General features: G+C 36.6%; 1 protein-coding gene and 1 pseudogene across 1 annotated transcript in view; both read left to right on the forward strand.

Moving 5' to 3' along the window:
- The window catches only part of OLFM3 (olfactomedin 3), a 279,691-nt gene that overhangs the window by 72,356 nt on the left and 185,273 nt on the right, over window positions 1-22,062 (forward strand). The gene's annotated exons all lie outside the window — the stretch shown is intronic.
- Window positions 19,415-20,086, forward strand: LOC138162206 (SIN3-HDAC complex-associated factor pseudogene; annotated as a pseudogene).

Below are 22,062 nucleotides of genomic sequence, written 5' to 3' on the forward strand. Positions count from 1 at the left end.
CAGAAAGACTTTATGCCAGATAATCCACCATGGCTTTCCACCAGATGTGGAGATAATCAAGAGTTGATTGTATTGGTCTTGATTTCCCAAACCTTTTTGTTTTTTTTCCCCTACAACTCCAATTAGAGCTGGGCTTTTCTACTCTCTGCTTTCCTGAGGTTGAGCTGAATTTGGATGGAATGTAATGACCTGCAGCTGAACAACATTAACCTAAATGCACTTAATCTAAATTGTGATTTCATTCCTGAATCGGTAAGAGAAGCAAGCTCCTTACAGAAACCTCCCTGGAATTCTTTAGTTTACTCTTGAAGAACAATGAAGAATGTTCCTTAAATGTAAACTGTTTTACTGGTGGCCAGACCTAGTCAAAGAGTCTCATTTCCATTCCCTGTCACATGACTTTATCTAAAGAAGATTTCAGGTAATATTTATAAGAAATCTTAAAGAACAGACATGTTAAAATATAGTTTGGATTAATATTGAAGAATAGTTGTGTAATCAAGTCCCTTTGATCATTCCCCTCATTACTGGAGAAAACAAAGGGTCTACAATCATTCATCCCCATATCTTATTCCTTTCTTATTAGAGAAGTGTGAGACATGGGGTGAACTGCTTCCTGTGGGAAGTCAATTCTGTTAACTACATAGAAGTTTGCTTATCTTTGTTACTCCATTGTCCTAAGGAAAGAGATTTTGTCCTCCACATATAACACACCTTTCTTTGTTGGATTTTTTTTCTTGCTTTTTTGGAGGGCAATTGGGGTTAAGTGACTTGCCAAAGTCACATGGCTAGTAAGTGTGTCAAGTGTGTGAGGCTGGATTTGAACTCAGGTCGTCCTGACTCCAGGGCCGGTGCTCTATTCACTGTGCTCCCTAGCCCACCTTTCTAATAGACTATTTAAAACATTTTGGAAAGGACTTTTTGGAATAGAAAAATAGCATTTCTTAATATTTCGAGTGAAACCAAAATGCAGAGATTGTTTTTGTTTTTAATATGCTTCTACCCCATTAATTCAAAGGAACATCTTACATTTGAAAACAAAGAAAGGTCACATATGGCTTTAAATATTTTAGAAATACTTTGTCTCATTTCCTCATCTGTAAAATGAGGTAGAGAAAGAAATGACAAACCTCTCCAGCATCTTTGCCAAGAAAACCCTAAAAAGGGGATACAAAAGTGACAGACACAACTAAAAATGGCTAGAAAACAACAACAAAAATGTCAATGATATACAATCAATCAATAAACATTTATTAAACGCCTATGTGCCAGGCACTATGCTAAGTTCTGGGGATACAAAAAGAGATGAAAGACAGTCCCTGCCCTCAAAGAGCTTGCAATCTAAAGAGGGAGACAACATGCAAAGAAATATATACAAAGAAAGCTATATACATGATAAATAGGAAATAATTCACTGTGAAGAAGCACTAGAACTATGAGGGAATAGAAAGCTCTTGCTGTAGAAAGAGGAACTTTGGTTGGGATTTAAAGGATGACATGGAGGTCAATCAAAATGGAAGATTCCAGGCATGGTAGACAGTCAGAAAAAAATTTATGGAGTCAAGAGATGAAGTGTCTTATTTATGGAATAGGCTACAGATGACCATCACTGGTTTGAAGAGTATGTGGAGGGTATTAAGCTTTAAGAAGACTGAAAAGGTAGGAAGAGGTTAGGTTTTGAAGGTCTTTGAATGTCAAACAGAAAATTTTGGATTTGCTTCTGGAGGCCATAGGAAGCTATTGCAGTTTATTGAGTAGGGTAATGACATGATCAGATCTGTGTTTTAGGAAAATCCCATTAGTAGCTGAATGGATAATGGACTGGAGTGAGGAGAGACTTGAGACAGGCAGACACATCAAGAAGCCTGCACACGAGTAGTGGTGGTATCAGAGGAGAGAAGGATGCATATATAAGAGATGTTTCAATGATAAATTTGACAGGTCTTGGTAAGAGATTGAATAACAAATCCAGGATGACTCCTAGGTTGCAAACCTGATGGACTAGAAGGATGATGTTTCTCTATACAGTAATGGGGAGATTATGGAGGGGGAAGGAAGTGGGAAAGAGTTAGGAAGAACAATAAATTTCATTTTGGACATATTCAGTTTAAGATATATGCTACACATCCAGCTTTAGTTGTCTAAATGAGTTGCAAGATTGGAGATCTGCAGAGAGTTTGGGTTAGGTAGATTTAATAATCATCATAATAGAAATGGTAGTTAAATACTTGGGAACTGATGAGATCACCAAATAAAGTAGAAAAAAAAAGAAGAAAGCCCAGGACAGAACCCTGAGGAACACCTAGGGTTAGAGATGGGATCTGGTGAGGATCCAGCCAAAGAGACAGAAAAGAAGTGGTCAGATACATAAGAGTATATCCAGGAGACAGCGGTGTCCCAAAACCTACAGAGAAGAGGAGAGAGTGAGCAATAATGTCAACACTGCAGAGAGGTCAAGGGCAATGAAAATCAAGAAAAAGCCATTGAATTTGGCAACTAAAACATCATTAGTAATTTAAGAGAGCAGTTTTAATGGAATGATAAGGCTAGAGCTGGATTGTAAGGAATTAAGAGATGAAAAGAAAGTAGAGGAACCTGTCTGTGGATGGCATTTTTAAGAAATTTAGCAACAAAGGACAGAAGAGATATAGGATGATAGTTCACTGGGATGATAGGATCAAGTGAGGGTTCAAAATAGTTAAAATTGAAAAATATGTTTTTGAAATAGAGTCTTAAGGGCTAAAAGGATCCAACATCTTCATTTAAAAGGGGAAGAAAAGAAATCTAGGCAAAAAGATTAAATGACATTATTATCCAAGGCCACACACCACTGTGCCTCAGCAAAATCACCCTTGGATGCTTTGGATAACATATGACTTCCTTTAGAGCCTAAGTAATAGCTTGAGCAAAAACCTTTATCAACATAACTGTAAAAATCTCCTGACAGAGAGGTTATGGACCAAATATGCCAAAACTATAATATACATTTGGATGTGGCAAATATGAAAGCTTGTTTTGCTTGACAGCATATTTTAATAACAAGGTTATTGCCACTTTTTTTCCAGTATGTTTAGAGGGAACTGGGAAGGGGAAAAAAATAAATGCTTTTTAATTGAAAAAAATAAAATGTAATTTTTTAAATATGATAACAAAAAAACCTTTTGCAGTTTCTGCAAACCTTGATTCAAAATAATTAAACATGGTTATAGTTGTATTTTTATTAGAAAAATACAACTTTTTATAGCATAAGTAAATAAATAATTTTTAAAGTGTGTGTTTAAAAAATATGTAGAAAATTGTATTCCTTGATAATGTCTGAGCAGGACGTCACCTGACTGGTCATCTATTCTAGCTCTTAGAAGAACTAAAATCCTCTCTGCAACGTACCTGAGAAGTGGTTATCCATATTCAGAGGAAGACTTGCAGGGAGAGGAAACAGACTCTCTGAACTCAGTCCAATTCATTTTGACATTTGTATGGTTGAGATTCCACACCCACCCCCCACTAATTTAAGTACAAGGAATTAACTTTGAAGTTTTCAAAATATGAGCAGTGCTATCCACATCCTGGCAAAAAAGTGAGGGATTCAAATTGCAAAATTTCATTCATTTATGGACCTGAACAAGGGAATTTGTTTTGCTTGGTTATGTATATATATTTTAGAATATTTTTGTTTCATTTTATTTTTAAATTAAGAAAAACAGTGGGAAGACAAGACAAGAAATGTTTTCCATTGAAAAATAAACTAACATTCTTAAAAAGTGTGAACAAAGTAGTTTACATCTTTTGATATCTTTACAAGGTGTGAAATCCTTTATTTGGATTAAGAAGAGAATAGTAAAATTGGCTAACCAAACAAGCTAGCCACAGCCACAGGGTTTTTAAGTAACTGAGGAATTTCAGCAGTTGGCTTAGTCCAACCTTGAAGTATTAAAGGGGCAGAAATTCCAGACTGAGGTCAGGGTACTAGGGTGTACCTTGAAGAGGTAAACCTTCTTGAAAGTACAAGAGGGCAGCAAGAGGAAAGGAAATGTATAAGCATTTATTAAGCATCTACTATATGCCAGGAACTGTTCTAATTGTTGTGCAAATATTACATTATTTGATCCTCACAATAATCCTGGGAGGTAAGTGATACTATGATTCCCTTTTATAGTTGAGGAAACTGAGCCAGACATAGATTAAGTGACTTGCCTAGAGTCACACTGCTAGTAAGTTTATGAAGCTGGATCTGAGGTTAGAAAATTTCAGATCCAAGCTCATCACTTCATCCACTGTGTCATCTAGCTACTTATGAATGAGTCCAGAGAAGAAATTATTCCTCCTCCATCTCCCTCTCCTCTCCCCTCCCCAAATCATGTTACTGGAGAGACTGGATAAATGGCAGACAATACATACAGGGTATACAAGAACGCCAAACACAGACCCAGAAAGATAGAAAAAATTGAACACAAAAGGTAGGAGGCAGCTTAAAGGATGGTGAGCCCCTTGTAACAGAGAAGAATGATGGCTATGAGAGACAGTACAAGAATCTCAGCCCCTCAGGGTTTGTCCTAGAACTGTGAACAGAATAATAGCCATTGCTCTCTGGGAACCCAAACTGACAAGTTGAATTGTGAGAGTAGGCCCAAAGGGAGCCCACACATTCTGTGATTGTTATGGAGACGTTCTCCTCTCTAGAAAATAGATAGAATATTTTATTTTGGAATATCTTCTAGGTCTATTTTTTTAACTTAACCACAAGACCTAGATAAGTACCGTTCTATTTAAAAACAGAAAGATTAAACCTGGAATAGTAGTCTTAGAAGAATAGAAAGGGGATAAAAATACTTTGCTACTGTTCCTAGGTATAGCCACCCAGACCAAATTAGGAACAGAGAACTATGAAGAAACCTAAAATTGAGGAAGCGAAGAAATACATCAGAAATAATAATAATTAGAATTTTTGCATTTTACATAGCTTTGAAAGTGACAAAGTAACTCTGTGTGTGTGTCTTTCTCTCTCTCTGTCTGTCTTTTTCCTCCCTTCCCTCTTTTCTCTCTTTTCTTCTCCCTTATCTCTAGGTATCATTGTCCCCATTTTATAAATTAGGAATAGGAACACTTGAAGTATTTGCTACATGTGGCATTGTCTCCTTTTCACAGCTATGAAGAATACGTAAGGAGAGGAACTATGTTGTCTTTTGTCTTATCTCATGTTCATGGCTTACTGCCTTTGTATGTAGTGATTGTATATAAATACTCATTATGTCATATTGGCCTTGCTTATTGTCACAGTAAATTTTAGAATTAAGATTTGAATTCAAGTCTTCTTGATTCCAAGTCAAATACTTTCATCTCCTATGTCTTACTACCTTCACAGGGTGGATTCAATCTCAAATTTCTTATTTTTTTTTGACTTTATAATATCTGTTACAGAGGGATGATGTGAGGGCTTTGACATTGCTTCATCAATATTGAAATATTTCCCATCTTGGCTCTGCTTTCTGCACTTGGTCCCCATGTCTTGAGATCTTCATGCTCCATCTTAAGAAGTGGCATAGGCCAGTCGACCTTCATTCTTCTCCTAGCTCTGCTTCTGACTTTCTGGTCTTCCTGGTTTTAAGTCCTATACTCTATCTTTACTAACTTTTAAGTCCTATACTATCTTTACTATATCTTGCTTTAGATATAAATAAAATATAGATATAATAAAAATGGGCCTAGATATATCTCATTTTTATTTATAGATATAAATAAAGCATGTGATTGGGAGGCATGGAGAGGGGCCACTCATCAAGGTACACAGTGTGTCAGTCTGTCTCCCTTCCTGTCCAGCACCAGATGTCCACTCATGGCTTCTTGCTTTCACAAGATGCATAGAGCTGGTGCTCTATTCAATAAGTATATTAAGTATGGTTTTAGCAAATCAAGATGTGCATTCTTAAAAAAAGGAGAGGTTTCCTCCAAAGGGATGCAAATGGTCAGAGTAAATTGCAGTCATTCCTCTGCAAATAAAATACTTTATATGGAAAAAGAGTCCCTGAAGCAGGTAACAAGACTTACCACTGTTTTTTCAGGGCTGAGAGATCATGGAACATCTGTTATACTTTGTGAATATTAAGCAACTGAACACTTTCTTCTGCATCACACAATCTTCCTTCTAAGCTAATTCTATTCAATCCAATGAGTATTAATTGTTAGCCCTGTGCATGACACAGTGCTAGATGCTGGGAATATTCCAACTGAAAGAGTCTCCGACCTCAAGATTCTTACATTCATTTGGGGGAGTAGAAGATGTTTAGCATGAGGTAAACCAAGACAGGAGAGAGCATCAGCAACTGGATGGAGCTGGGGAAGGCTCCAGAGAAGTAAGGGCAGTTGAACTGACTTTTGGTATAATATAATAATTTTGAAAGGTAGATTGGAGGAGAAAGTACATTTTCAGTAAAGGGAATCATTTTTGTGAAGGCTTCAAGTAAGGAGATGAGATATTGTATTTACAGGGGAAATAGGATGACCATAAAGTCATAGATTTAGAGATGGAAGGGAACTCTGAGGTCATCTCCTCCTATCTCCCCATTTTATAGATGAGGAAACTGAGGCCCAGAGAGGTTAAGCCACTTGACGATGGTTGTATAGCTAGTTGGCAGAATTAGGAGCAAGGGCCTGTGCATCCCAGCTGGAATATTAAATTTGTGATGATGAATGGTATGAAATCAAGCTGAAAATGTAAATAGAATCCCAGTCAGGAAGAATTTTGTTACTCCTATTGGAAATTGGCACCAGTGGATATTTTTGAACAGGGCAATAGCATAGTCACACTTTAGGGAAGGGATTTTGACAGTTGGGTAAGGAAGGATCAACTATGTGAGAGACTGGATGCAGAGAGACCAATTAGGGAGGTTATTACAGTCTGGGTGATTGATTAAGACCGCCTGAAGTTAGATAGTGACTGCAGGAGTAAAAAAAAATGAGAAAATGTAAGAAATATTGTGAAAGCTGAACAAACAAGATTTGGAACTAGACTGGCTATAGAATGCATGGAGGAAGAAAGAGTCAAGAATGTGTCTTACACATAGCAGGGACTGAATACATTCTTACTAATGCCACTGAACCAAATGATTTCTAGACTGCCAAACTCAGGGAATGGAAGAATGGTGGTGACAGAATTTAGGCAATCTGGACTAGAGATAGGCTTACTGGGGAAGATAATGATCTCTTTTTTTTGGGAAATGTTGAGATGGAGATGCTTAGAGTACATCCAAAAGGAGGGAATGTGAAATTCAGGAGTGAGAAGAAGGTTAGATTTATAGGTTTGGGGAATGATCTGCATTGACATGATCCTTGAACCCATGGGAGCAGACAAGAATTCCCAGAGAAAAACAGCATAGAGAGAAAAGAGTAAAGGGTTCAGTACATAGGCCTCAATCACAGAATCACAAATTTAAAACTGAAATGGATCTTAAGAGATCATCTAGTCCTATTCTGTCATTTTACAGATGACTAAACTTATGCTTAGAGAAATTCAGTGCATTGTCTAAGATCAGACAGTAAATGTCCAAGGTGGGATGTGAACCTAGGTTTTCCTAACTCCATTCCAGTTTCTCTTCTTCTACATCACATTGAGAATACCTATGCTAAGGGGACAGGAGTTAGATGATGATCTAGTAATCAGACGAGAAAAATAGCAGAGAATAATGTCAGAGAAGCCAGTGTAAGAGATTAGCTCCAAAAGGAGAGGTGAGTCAATAGTATCTAGAAATAACATGCTGCTTTAGCAGAGAATGGAAAAGAGATGAGAGGGTGATGTTATCCCTAAATAAGGTTCAACGTATAAGGTGATTAACATCAGTTGAAGGACCATCGTGTAATAAAATCACCAGTGGTAATATTTTTCTTCAAAGAAATATGCTACTAAACTATCTCTTACATTTTTTGTATGTTATTTAAATGTTTGGTTTATATAGCAGGGAAGGTTTGGGGGTTTAATTAATTAAATGTGCCATTTGTTTCTAAGGTAGACACAACATGAAGAATTTCATGGAGCTTGGGGATTTTCAAATTTCTTAAATTCAAATCAAAATAACACAATTTTGTGTCCAAGGGTTAGAAAATATTGTCAAGAAAAACATAGTGAAATGAGGTGGGATAATTTAGGGGAGGGAAGAGAAAATTAAAAAAAAATTAAGTGCTTATAAAAATGTGAGTCATAATTTTCTTTGGTAGTAGGAAAGCTTCTTAGGATACCTTGTTTTTGTTTTGCTTTTTCAATTTCTACTTGAAAAAAAAGGTAACTGCAGGATGAAGGAACTGATACAGGACCTAATACGTATATATTTTAAATATATCAACACTTAGCAGCTTAAGGGAAATTGTGGGAGGTCTTGGGGAAAAAATTCTGTATTTCCATTCAGAATCACTTCACTATGGCACTATTTTTTTTTTCACAATGGGATGGACTAAATGCCTTCTACACCGCTGTAAGCCATCCGAATGACCTCCTCTATCCCAAACCTAAATCTTTAAAGCTTTTTTTTTTGGAGGGCAGTTGGCATTAAGTGACTTGCCCAAGGTCACACTGCTAGTTTTTGTGTTAAGTGTCTGAGGCTGAATTTGAATTCAGGTCCTACTGACTCCAAGGCCAGTGCTCTATTCACTGTGCCACCTACTCACCCCAAGCTTTTTTTCATTATAATAAAAATCAGAATTAGATGTGTCTGGTACTTTTTTTCATGAGCTGTTCATTGATTTGACTCACTTTCATTGATACTATTTGTATCTGAGCAAAAAGGGATATTGAGCTCACTCCATGGTTAAGGATTGTTATATGTACATCTCCATTTCCAAATTATATAATATAGAAAGAAATTATTTGGTAGACCTAAGCAAGCAATGTAATATTTATCAAAGGCCTTATTTCATAGTAATATGCAAAAAAATATTGTGCTCATTTCTGGAAGCCTGTTCATTTTATATTGCTGAAATAGTCCCCAAATATTTGAAAGTGGGAAATACTCTATTGTGAACTCTGCATTTGATTGTGCTGAAATTGCAGTACTTTCCAAAGTTATTTTTAATTCATGGGAATTACCTGAATTAGCGCTCCATTAACTTTCATGCTGTCACTGAGTGGCAAGTTGCCCAACTTTTGAAACCTCAAAGATAAGGACCAGTGAGGGAGATGAAGGACTGGTGAACCCAGAACTAAAGGATAAGTCTTGCAGCAGAGGGCTAAACCCTTTTATGTTTTTGCATTGCAAATGAATGAAACTGTAGTTCAATTAGCACATTTGGCAGAAACTCCAGTAAATAATTAGGGCAGGAAGAAGGCTCTGCTGAACTCAAAAGCTGGGCTACCTAAGATGTTTCTCTGTTTGGCCATTAACTTCAGAAGGGTATGGCATTATTCTAATGTCTTCCTGAATCATCCAAATGTAGCAAAGAAAAGAGAGGATTACACAGGGAGTGCTGATGACATTTTACAGTGCCAAGATGATTGAACGTTTGCTTAGTTAAGAAGTTTTACCTGTACTACCACATTCAGGCCCATATATCATAGCAGGAAAGCATGTGACATTTTTGAGTACAATCCAAAGCCTGACATTTTGCAAGGAGAAATATCATGCCTCAAATCTGAATCCAGCTTCTTTGTGGTGTAATTTGTGTTAGAGCAGAAGAAAGGCATGTAGTTCATTAACTTAGAGTCAGTAAGTCGTGGGTTTGAATCCTTCCTCTTATATTTAGTGACTGACTGCAGACAAGGCAATTAACCTCTCTGAGCACCAGTTTCCCCACCTGTAAAGTGATAGTATTGATAATTGTAGTACTTACATCAGGGGGTTATCAGGCAAGATAAAGCACTTTATAAATTTTAAAGCTATATATAAAGGTCAACTGTTAAAATGGCACATAAGACAGCTGGGGCATTTCCAGAGACCAGAAAAGGGGCTCCTTTATTGTACCAAGACACTTTCTTTTCCCATGAAAATGTCCAAAAGTAACTGAAATAATTACTTTGAAGAGACAATTTATCTCTTATATGTGAGCCCAGTGACTCAGGGGGAATATAATTCAGATTGTATATGTGCAGGACCCAGTAATAAGGTCTGTAGTTCAGAGGCACAAAACAAAGAATTAGGTTGTTCTGGAGGGATGGAGGAGGAGAATTAGCAGAAAAGCCAGGATAAGAAAATGAGCAGAAAAGAGTCAAAAGGGTGGGCAATGAAAAGATAAAAAAAAGAAAAGGTGGGGTCTACCATCAGTCAAGAGTTCAAGGAAATAGATGTTTATGTAGTCTTGAACTCTCACAGATTCCATACGTAACTTGATTTGCTTCTCATCAGTCAATCAAAATTGAAGTGTCTGCTGTGTGTCAAGCATTGTGATAAATGCTGGAGACACAAACACAAAAAAGAAAGATACTCCCTGTTCTTAAGAAGCTTACAATCAAAAGTCAGAATACAGCACACAAAAAGAGGCTGGAAAAGGGGATGGGTAGGTGCTCCAGAGGCACAGAAGACTCACTCTAGTACAAAAGAAGTGCAGCCTGCTGGGAAATGAAGAGATGGCTGGCACCCTCTAGCCCCCCCAATCAGAGAGGCAGAAGGAATTAGGAATACTCATGCAGTGTGCTTGTCACGATTTATGAAATTTCAAAGGATAAGGATGATGATTCCTGGACTTTAGTACACTGGAGTGCTGTTGGGTGGGAAATGCAATTATTGGATATATACACAAACATGTATATGCATGTACACAATTATACACATGTGTACACCTGTACATACACACATGGGTAGATATGTGTATGCATATAAAAATAAATATGTGTTCAAATAAAGAAATATAGATACATATAGATATTCTCCTACTTATTTTGGAGCATGTCTATGATTTCATTGGAACTGAGAACTAGAAAGAAAGCTTCTACCAATGCTCATAAGAACCTGTTCTGAAACATATAGGCTTAAACAGCTTAGTTTGGGACCTGAGAGATTAAATGATTCACCTAGTGTCATAAGAATTATATGTGTCAGAGATTTGAACCCAACTTCTCCAGTCTTCTGGATGCTAAGGCTCCTCTGTGTTCACTACATTACCACTTTCTATGCACACACACACACACACACATAGAATATCAAAATTCATATATATGAAATATATGCATATGACTATTATCTTGTGGAATGTTTATATTATATATATAAACCTTAATATATGTGAATATAAAACACATGCAAAATAAGTGTATGTGTTATGTTTGTGGGGGTGGGTGTGGGTGTGTTTGCATGTGAGATTTTCAGTATGACCTGGTTTAAAGCTCTGCCTGTGGGAGGAAAAAAAAGTTATGGCTAAAAGACTCTGGCAAAGTCATTTAACCTCAACTCTCTCAACAGAGCTCTTTTAGACTACAAATTGCAGAATCATTTGCTGATTGGCATAGGTAGAAGAAATTTCTTAATGGGAGTCCAAATTTCATCTGATCGTCACAACAACAGTATGCATATGCTTCTATTAGCTCCATTTTGCAGAAAAGGAAACAGAGACTCAAGAAGGTTTAAGTGACTTAAACAGGTACTTTTGGAACCCTCATCTCCATGACCCCAAGTCCACTATTTTATCCATTTGCCAAGTTCTTTTGAGTCCTGACATGGGACACCCTTCTCACAACTCTGGTTTCAACTATGGAAATCTCTCCACCAGAAAAGGCATTTCCTGCATTGGAAAACAGCTGTGTTTACACTGTAGCAGATTCTAGGAAATATAAGGGATTTTCAGTTGTATAGTATTGAAAGGGCACTGGATTTGAAATGACAAAACTTGGGGTCAAATGTGGGCTTTGTTATGTAGATTATGTTGTGATTTCCATCTCTCTAGGCTTCAATTTCCTCATCTTTAAAATTAAGGGGATAAACTAGATGCTAGATAAGTTCCCTTCCCAATCTATATACTAGTTTTCCTATACCAACCAATTAACCAACAAGCAACCATTTGCTAAGTCTATGCCAGGCACAGTGCTGAGTGCTGGGGCTACACAGAGTCTCTGCTCTCAGAGACCTTATATTATTTTGGGGGACAGGACATGTATATAAGGAAGTCATTCTATAGTCCCTTCATTGTGTAGACCTTGCCTTGTTTTCAGTCTCTGCCCTGAGGTATGCGTTATTCCTGGTGATAGTAAATTATATAGTAAATGCTTAATAAAAGCTTGTTGACTGACTAACTGACTGGCCAAAAACGAATAGCATTTTTAACAAATCTAGTCAACACTTTTCCCAATGAACCACTAGGCCCCAGTACATGTTCTATTTGAACTCATTTTTGGAAGATACCATTTAGCTTAACTGTGATTACTTGTGTTTAGGCAATGTGAAGTCCATACATGATGAGTATTGACCATAAGGTGAAATTCTAAATTAAACGTAATTGCTTCTATTAGCATCTTTCCTAGATCTCACTCTCTCTTACTAGCCTCTGTTAAAATTTTAGCAGATAGAATGTTCAAGCCTCATTCATAGTACCTGCCTCTTGTCCTAAATCCAAACTACATAGAAATTGGAAACCAAGTTATGAAAAGATTAATATCTGGTAGATAGTTCTCCCTTTCCTAACTCTGTATGTGGGGTAGGCTCAGGCTTTGCCTCTTCTCCTGCCCCCTATAATGTCAGGAATTAACACTCCCTAAAAGGAGACAAAGCTATCTGCAGGACCTGATTGACCCTGGCTTCCTTGTTTCAGTTTCCTGGTCACATAAGAGCATAAAGAAATCCAGACGGTGGATTCTACACTTCTCAAATTTGGTAGATTGGCTAAGACTATATGACTTATTATATCTTGATGACCTGATGATCAGATGCATTTCCATAGGGAGGTAAGGGAAGCCATGTCTACCAAACCTGAAGCCACTGTGGCATATCCTTGCTCTGCTGAGGCAAAGTAGAACTTCTTTTTGTCAACTGTTCAGTGACTTACAAGTGAGTCATTTGGTCCCAAAACTAAGCCTAAACAAAGACTATTCTGGCATTGCATCCACCAAGAAAGAGAACTTGACATTTGGCAAATTATTAAATTTTATCTATTTTATTCTAAACTTAAGAAATAAAATAAGCATTTCCACAACATAGAATGGGGGGAGGGGGAAATATGATTGCATATGAAATTGTAAATCCATATGTAATATTTTTATTCCTTTTAAGTATATAATATAGAAATATATAATAAACTTATCATGTAACATTATTCCTTGTTTTCTTACCTCCCTACCTCCAGATGATAAATTGAAAATTAATTTTTGGGGGCGGTGTTTGCTTGTTTTCCTCTGATCCATTCAAAGTTTGGTAAAGAGGAAAAGCAGAATCATGTTCAAATAAGCCATTTTATTTCAAACCATTTCTGGCCACTTTTCTTTATTTTTGTTTTCATGTTTTAACCTTAAGGACCTTAAAATATAGGCCTAGTTAGGTCCATAAGTTTCACTTTGGCCTTTTTTTAAAATAAAAATGCAAAATTATATTTAAAGGAAAAAAATATTCTCAAGACACAAGCCTAAGTTTCAGCTAGAATTTAGGCTAATTGTACTTCTTCTCGACCCTAGCAATGCAGTGGCATTTATCTATCAGTAGACAGAAACTGAGTTTATTATTTTTTTTCAATTACCTTTGTGAAGACAATTTTAATGTTAAATCCAGTATTAAACGTTCTTATTTTTTATGGAAAATGACAATGCACTAAAAATTACCTTTGAAATTGTACCTATGAATATTATTTTAGCTCTGTCTACACAATGGCTCAAAAATGTTGGGAATATGCAACCTCACGTGCATAAAGTAACAGCATGTTATTGTGAGTTGAATGTTGTCGTTGAAACCTTTGATGAGAGACTTGAATTTGTATCTTGGTTTTGATAATTACTGTGTGACCATGAGCAAGTCACTTAATTATTTTGAAACTCAGTTTTTCCATCTTTAAAATAGGGATGAAATATAATTGCATTACCCATCTCATGTTTGTTGTTAAGTTCAAAAGAATATAGTAAAAAAAAAATCATACCAGCGATAACAGGAGCTAACATTTACATGACACAAACTATATGCCAGGATCTGTGCTAAGTGCTTAACAAATAATGTCTCATTGGATCCTCACAACAATCCTCGGAGGGGGGGGGAGAGGTAGGTTCTGTATTTATCTCCATTTTATAATTGAGAAATTTGAGACAGACAAGTTAAATGACTTACTTGCCCAAGGTCACACAACTAGTAAGTGTCTGAGGTAACATTTGAACTAAGGTCTTGCCTGACCTGTGGAAGAACATGCTGAGCTCATAGTGATTTATCTCATCAGCCACTGTAACTTGACTCTAACATCATGATGTCATTTTGGTCATCTTCAAGAATGAAGAACAACCAAATCACCAACCAACCTTCCTGACCCCAGACACAGAGTTATATTTTCTTCACCACTTTGCTACCCCAATGTACATTATGTACTTTATGATGTAAAGGTATTACATAGCTCTAAATTGCTATTGATTAAAGAAATGCAAATCAAAACAATTTTGAGGTGTCACACCATACCTGTCATATTGATTAACATGACAAAACAGAAAAATGATAATTGCTGGAGAAGATATGAGATAATTAGAACACTAATGCATTGTTGGTGGAGTTGTGAACTGATCTAACCATTCTGGAGAGCAATTTAGAATGATGCCCAAAAGATTATAAAACTGTACATACCCTTTGATCCAGCAATACCACTTCTAGGTCTGTATCCCAAAGAGATCATAAAAATGGGAAAAGGACCTACATGTACAAACATATTTGTAGCATCTCTAAGATCAGTAGGTCTGTGGTGACGAAGAATTGGAAATTGAGGGGATGTCCATCAACTGGGGAGTGGCTCAACAAGTTGTGATATATGAATGTAATAGAATATTATTGTGCTATAAGAAATGATTAACAAACAGACTTTAGAAAAACCTGGAAAGTCTTAATGAACTGATGCTGAGTAAAATGAGCAGAACAAGGAGAGCATTGTACTCAGCAACAACAACATTGTATGATGACTGACTTGGATAGACTTAGTTCTTCTCAGAAACGCAAGGATCTAAGACAACTCCAAAAGACTCATGATGGAAAATGCTGTCCACATCCAGATAAAGAATTTTGGAGTCTGAATGTGTTCTAAGCATACTATTTGCTCCCCTTTTCTTTTATTATTTGATTTTGTTTCTCCTTTCTGATGATCCCTCCCATTAGTTCTAATTCTTCTTTACATCATGACTAACGTGTAAGTATGTTTAATATGAATCCGTATGTAGAGCCTATATCAGATTGCACAGTCTGGAGGAGAGGGGAGAAAAGGGAGGGGGAGAAAATTCAAAACTCAAAATCTTATGGAAGTGAATGTTGAAAACTCAAAATAAATAAATTAAAAATAAAGTGCTGTATAATTCTCAATTATTTTTACTAGAACCAATGATAATAAACTTCAAAAAAGATTTTGTCCTAAAAGTCACGTTCTGCCTTAGTTGGGAGGAGGCTGCTGGTAAAAATGCTAAATTTGCAGCTAATTATAAGTCCCTCTGTGTGCACACCTCATGTTTCCTTCCAGCTGTAACATTCTGTGATGATCTTAATTAGCATCCAATGATCCATAGGAATCAAATGGCAGTCTTTGTCCCAGGGCCAGACTGTTAAAGCTAGGGCTTTTTAAGACTAGAGGCTTGAGATACAGTAGAGTGCAAAGAGGACCTGTCCTGGAGCCAGGGAACCTGCTTCTAAATCCTGCCTTTTGATCCTTAGTATCTGGGGGTTTCCAGTCGAGTCATTTAACCTTCCTAAGTCTCAGCTTTGTCAACTGAAAAATGAGGGATTTCAAACTGATGACCTCTGGACTCAGCTGCAGGTCTGGGGTTCTGTAGACCCAATGGTACCTGAGCTCTAGGACATATCAGTTGGTACGATTATCGCCTTTTCTTTAATACCAGATGAGAATGGGAAAGAAGGATAAATTATGGGCTTTGAACCAAATAAGCCATTGTTATTGGAAGATTTTTTTTTTGCTTTTTGGAGGACAATTGGGGTTCATCAATTTGCCCAAGGTCACATGGCTAGTTTGTGTGTGTGTGTGTGTGTGTGTGTGTGTGTGTGTTAAGTGTCTGAGGCCAGATCCAAACTCAGTTCCTCCTGGCTCTAGAGAAGGTGCTGTACACACTGTGTCACCTAGCCACCCCTAGCCTCATTTTATGAAGCTGCTGGGAATACATTTGATAATGTCCTCTTGATATAATTTATGAAAACTCACATATCACCTAAATCTCTGCTCACCAGCCTCCTCAGAGAATGAATAGGAATGATACCAGTTTACACGGGTTTATGCTCCAGATACAGGATCCTGGTCCCAGGATATCAAATAATAAGAATGGGTGACAGTGAGAGAAAGTTCAACATGATGAATAAAGTACCAGATTTGGAATCGGGAACATCTGGATTCAACTTCTCACTTCTGATGCTTACTAGCTAAGATCAGTGAGTATAAAGCATTTCTCTGAGCCTCAGTTATACAATCTGCAAATGGAAGATTCATTCATTTATCCAGCAAGAATATTTAAGTCTCTCCTATGTGTTAGGCATTGTGTGAGTCATTGAAGATTCAAAGACAGAAATAAAACAGTCTCTGACCTCAACAAGCTTACATTCTATTTTGGGGACACTAGCAGGAATATGTTTAATACAAAATATGTACAATGATATTTTGGGGGGAAGGTTACAAGCAACTGAGGGAACTATTATAGAAATAATAGATTCCATCTCATCATATAAACATGGGTATGTTGTCATTTGTCCTGCTGCAGAAAATTAACTATACCTCACAATTCATAGCAGCATCCACTGGAGTAGACTTGGAGAATAAGTAGCTAGGTGATGCAGTGGAGACAGTGTCAGGACTGGAATCTAGAAGAGCAGAGTTCAATTCTTACCTCAGACACTTACTAGCTGTGTGATCCTGGGCAAGACACTTAGCCCTGTTTGCCTCAGTTTCCTCATCTATAAAATGAGCTAAAGAAGGAAATAGAAAACCACTCAAGTATCTTGTCAAATAAGACTGAAACAAATCAACCTCCATGGGATATAAATGCACTCAGCTTTGGAACTCTAATTTGGGTATAAGCTGTTTTAAATGCTGAGTGAGTAGAAACTCACTTAATCTTCTATGTCTACAATAACATAGAGGCAGACTGTGCTTCACAACCTAACATAACAAAAAGCACCCTAGCATACCCAGGATGGCTGCTAGCACAGGTTCTTAGATCTGCCTTTCTAAAGGAAGGCAACTCAAAATTGGTTAACAATCTTACTTTAATCAATCAAACACATATCATTTACCTAGTTCAGGGGAAAAAGTCAGCACCTTAAACTTCAGAGAATACAAACAGAAGTCACAAGCAGAAAAAAAAAATCAGACAGAGAAAAATACCATCAGACAGGGCCTCCAGCTGTCTGACCATTACATCCATACCTAGTCAGTTACTAGAGAGGGAAGTACCAAGTCAATTGGAGTGAATCTCTTAAGGCCCCAAGTTCAGTAATGATATTTTGAACACGCATAACTGACATAGCTTATGTTAACTTTCAGCTGTAAGCCACTTTTTGATTCTTCAGTTCTTTTGTTAATGCCCACTCAACTGCTCCAAAAAAGATTCATGCCTCATGCTTTTCATTTTTAGAAAGAAAAAAAAAACACAGCAGAAAAACCCTGAATTGCTCTCTGGTCCCTAAAATAAGCTTATAGCTATAATACATTTTCACTGATGGTGCTAATAGGGTACATAGGAATTCATAATTTAAAGCAAAGTCTACATTATAAGAATTTCAATAGTTAAAACTAGCTATTGAAGATTCCTGATTTTTTCCTCTTTCATTGAAGCAGCTGTCCAAACATGCCTCTAAAAACATGTCTTGTCCTCTCTGTTCATTTTAAGGAAACTGAGACCTTGGGAGATTCAGTGAATAGTCCAGCGTCTAGGGATGGTGGGAAAATTTCTAGGTTTACATTAATAACAGGGTTACTTATCAATGCAGGTGGAATATTTGTGAGACTTCCAAGTATCACAGATATTTAAATTTGTGATATTTTCAAATCAAGTAAACAGACTCCATCAATAGTATTAACCACAAAGCGATTATACTGGATAATCAAAGTTCTTAGTTGATCAAAGACAAGTCTGTCAATAAACATTTATTAAGTATCTCCTGTGTACTACGCACTGTTCTAAGATACACAGATATAAAGAAATATAAGTATCTATAAATATCTTTGTATCTATAAATATCTTTGTATTTAGGATACAAAGAAATAAAAAGCAGTGCCAAAGGGAACCACAAATACACACTAACATGCATACATACACACGACACTAATTTTGCCCCTAAATATCTTCCCACAGGCTTATCACACTAGCAGTTTATACATAATGTAAATGAAGAGAAAAGTCTCAAGTAGCCAAGACAACCACAACAATATTGCTTTACTATGTGCTACAGTGTTACCCCAGTCTCTTTTTTTCTCAATCCTATTAACAAAATATTCATAATAATAGGGCTTAAAACCATGGAGAAACTAGATTATATTAGCTACAGGGTTTGGATCATCCTGATAATTGTTCTGATTTTCTTCATCAAGTATGAGAAATTTTAGTATATGCATTTTGCTCAGCAATCTTGAAAATAGAATTTACTCCATACATGTGCAGACACATACACACACATGTACAGTTGAATATATGAAGCAGGTTTTCCCCATGCTTCAATTATTCCATGTACAAAATAAGGAGGAGACTATATTTTCAGCCAGTTGCCAACCTCATTGTTTTACATTAGTTAGCACCACCTAAAGATAGCTCCTTCAAACAGTACAAACATATAGTGATTGCTGCTTATGATGGGCAGACTGAACCTGTGCAGTCTGACGTTTCTTGGCTTTTTGGATACCTAAGATATTAAAATAAAGAAGGAAACAAAAGTCAGAAGAAACAGAGATTACACTTAGAAATAGCAAATGACTTAACCCTGATTATATAAATAGTAAGTGTCAGAGCTGGTATCCAAACACAAGTCACTTGTTTGATAAGGCATTCATCATATCTCCATGTCAGGAGATCTCACAGATCTAATCATAATATACTATAGAAATATACTATATATATTTTTTTCTCTATATGTAGAAATATGCTATAGAAAGTGGGAGCTTTATGTATAACTTCAGATGAGTCAAAGCTAAGTGTTTTTTTTTAGTGTAAAAAGAGTTTAGCAGACCAAGAGGATCAATCTAAGGAAGATGTGGACCCGGTGGTTTGTAAGGCATACCACCCCTTGTTCTCATTATTGAACTTGGAAAGTTGCTCCAGGAAGGCTACTGCCAAGAAGACAAAATGTTTGCTTTCCACAAACCAAAGATGTACCAAAGTATAGAGGGTTGCTATATTTGAAGAGCCAAGTCCTCCAGTTCTCATTTCACTGACAGTAAACCCCAAGAAGGATTTGCAGAGTTGCTTTGGTTTGCAAGAGATTTGTTTAGGAGACATCTGAAATGCCTGTGTGCTTCTGGTGAAAAGACAGAAAAAGCTACCAGCAGGATCAAAAACAAACAAACAACATGGAATCACATGGTAGATGCAAGGGCTGGACCCAGTCTAAAGACCACATGAAAGTCAAAGAAAAAGGCACCTCTTTCTGGAAGTAGAATAAAGAACGACCAGATCAAAAAATTGCAAAAAGAATTCAAACGCCACAATTCTGACGCTCTTAGCACCACCTCAAATGCCTCTCCAGCTCAATGCCCTTGTTACAGTAATCTGTCTGATGATGGTTCAGATGTGGAGATCAACTCTGGGTCTAGCTGAACACCAGTCTTTCTTTTTAGATCTCGCATACTGGAACAGACAGAAAGTATGCTGTGGAATTATTGACAAAGGGCATTTTGGAGAAGTTCTAATAGACACACATCTATCCAAGTCCTTTGTAAATACAAGAAAGCAGTTGCAGGGAAACCAGAGGAGAAGGGACCAGAATCTTTACCTGTTTCCAAACAGGAAGAATGGTGACTCTAATGTTTCTCAAGACGGAGTACCGAGAATGAGTAAAGGAAAGGCATCACTTCACTTGTACACTTGCTATCCTTCCAAAAGACAATTTCTAGAATAGTTTTAAGTGGACTTTGTTTTCATTTTTTTCTCCACTTCAATGAACTCTGAAGTTAGTTTCCATCTTAAAAAAAAAAGACTGTATTCAAATATTTAAGATGCTATGTATTTGAGAGGAAAGCTTAATGCTGCTATAAAATTTTCTTTGAACTATGTTTGTTTTTAATCCCTTATGAACATTGAGGGTGGTGTAGAGGGCAGAAATGGGATTTTTGTATATTAAACAACATGTAGTTTGGTATTTCTCTATTGAAAGATATGATTTGGCATTTTTAAATAAGTGATAACATTTGTTTTCCTTTGTGAAAGCAAATCTGACAAATCAATAAAAAGAACTTAAATACCAGAGAGGCATTTGAAAACATTTTTTTTTTTTGCTTTTTTTTTTGGAGGGGGGAAGGCCAGGCAATTGGAGTTAAGTGACTTGCCCGAGGTCACATGGCTAGTAAGTGCCAAGTGTCTGAGGCCAGATTTGAACTCAGGTTCTCCTGACTCCAGAGCCAGCACTCTATTTACTGCACTACTTAGTCACCCCTGAAAACAATTCTCAAACAGGAGTTTCACAAAAGTTATTCAAACCCTTTCTCCTGAGTGATTAGGCAGAACAGACCTTACTGTCTAGTGCAGATAATTTGGAGGATTTGGCATTCCTTATATTAAAGACAAAGAGAGACATTATTGTGTATATTGCTTCCTCCCCTTTTAATAGTCTGAGAAAATAGTAATTTACATAGTATTGCAAAAACGAGAAAGTCACGGCTCCCCCTAGTTATGTAGTAAGTCTTTGGGAAGAATGACTTGGCTTTTATTCTTCCTATATCTTACTTTTGAGCCATCATTGCATGGGTGGAGAAGACACTGTATACACTGATTATTAAAAGTGATGATCCACCTTCAGGAAACAATTATGCATATCTGCAGGACTGTGCAAAACACAAGGGCTAATACTTCTGGGCCAATTTCCTAGGGGATTTCACATCTGTATATAATTGAATTTTTCTCCTATATTATATGTAATTCTACATTAATATCCTTCTATATTATTTATAATTCTTGTCTATAGGTTGTTCAGGGACTACATCAAAGGCCTGCATGATTCAGTTTTAGCTCTGGATTATTTCAGTTGACCTTTGTGAAGGTTTCACCTACATAGGTGGGCATTTACCTTGTTTTAATCTCTCTGGATATGCTGTAGGGCACTGCTACAAGTTTGTCTTTTTTATGTTAAATATTAGCTTCCATTAGAAAGGAAGAAGTGTTGGAATATAGAATGGGTTTGTTTTTTGTTTCTAATTCAAGCTTTCCAAACATTGCAATGTTCAGGATAAAATAAATGTGGCACCTGATGTTTTTCAGTTCTAAAATGGTTCAAGAAAAAACATTTCCTCTTTGAACCTACTACAGGTTCATAATATAGACAAAAACCTCTTTATGGGAGTGTTCCAGATTTTGAGGGTAAATTCACCATGTTCTACCAAATCAGTGCAGAAAGTGAAGATAAGAGGAGAGATGTTTTGTTTATCTTGGGCCATGATGTGGCACTTATTTTTAAGATTGGTTTTTCTAAGTTTGATAGTGTAAATGACATAAGAATGCAGAGTAAGCCATTTTTATAGCCTCCCTATACTTTGTTTTTTTTTGTTTTTGTTTTTGTTTTTTTTATATTTCCACCATTAGTCAATATAGTCCTCCTTTGGGAGAAAAGTATACATACTTCATACTCTCCATGCACATTACTGTATGATAAAATGGGTAGATGATCGGTATGAAGCTACAATATTTGAAGTGCACACATTGTCTTTTTCTTCCTGAATTATTTGGAAATGGATTTTTGGGTCATTTTTAATGTTTGCGGCATGGTAGAATATACTATAATA

This window comes from Petaurus breviceps, unplaced genomic scaffold (genome assembly GCF_028583685.1).
Source record: "Petaurus breviceps papuanus isolate PSGF00001 unplaced genomic scaffold, PetGlider_PUasm1.0 186, whole genome shotgun sequence".
Taxonomy (NCBI): domain Eukaryota; kingdom Metazoa; phylum Chordata; class Mammalia; order Diprotodontia; family Petauridae; genus Petaurus; species Petaurus breviceps.